A 1138-nucleotide genomic window follows, 5' to 3' on the forward strand; every position below is an offset into this window, starting at 1 on the left:
ATTCCAACCAATAGGAGGTCTTGCTGGCTGCCACAGACAGTGCTACAGAAAAATTTCTAAACCACGAAATATTGTGATGCTGTCAGGGTTTAAGTCAACACCTTCCTTAGAGGCTTCCATATCATATGGAGAAAAGCATTTAGAATAATATTTTTTTTCTTTTAAATAAAACTTAAATTACGTAAGGTGATTCTTATTCACTATCTCCCAACAGTCCTGTAAGACAACTGAAACAGGCATTTTTATTCCCATTTATAGAGTGGGAAATAGGGTTAGGCTTCAGGAGGTATGATTTGACCTGCCCAAACTGTCTAATCCAGCCAAGTGTTATATATATGCAATTGTCTGTACAGTTTATCAATCTTTCATATGATCCTAGCAGGGAACTTGGGAGTTTGGGCTAGCAAGTCTCAGCTTAGAGACACCGTTAGGAAATATGAGAGAGGGCATTTTGGCTGTCACAATGATTGGGGTATGATATCAGCATTTAGTGGCTGGAGCCAGGGATTCTAAACATTTTCTAATGGGAGGGTCAGTATTGTACAATGAAGAATTATCCTGTCCAAATAAATACTAACCACCTCAACCAACCTGTTGTCATTGAGTCAATTCTGACTCATAGTGACCCTATAGGACAGAGTAGAACTGTCCCATAGGGTTTCCGAGGAGCAGCTGGTGGATTTGAACTGCCGACCTTTAGGTTAGCAGCCGTAGCTCTTAAACACTGTGTCACCAGGGCTCCAATAAATACCAAAAGCCTCCTCAATGAGAAATTCTTCAGTTTAGACTGTCTCTGTACAGTTAGCCATGACATTACTTAATAAGTATATATTAAACTTTTGTGTATGTAAATATATATATATAATATACATAAGAATCACCTGAAGTATGTATAAAAAATGTAGATTAGTTGACTTCCCCCTCATCCAAAGATGCTGATTCAGTATGTGGAGATGTGGCCCAGAGTCTACATTTTAAAATGTGTATCGCCGTATAGTTAATCTTCAGATAATGAAATAATGGCCCATACTTTTCAAGAGAGAGTAACCACCCCAAATACACCTATCAAAATTGTAGACTTTTATATCATAATCCTCTAATCTCTTATTTATCTACCCATCCATCCATCCACCCACCC

The sequence above is a fragment of the Trichechus manatus genome, unplaced genomic scaffold (assembly GCF_000243295.1).
Source record: "Trichechus manatus latirostris isolate Lorelei unplaced genomic scaffold, TriManLat1.0 scaffold00092, whole genome shotgun sequence".
Taxonomy (NCBI): domain Eukaryota; kingdom Metazoa; phylum Chordata; class Mammalia; order Sirenia; family Trichechidae; genus Trichechus; species Trichechus manatus.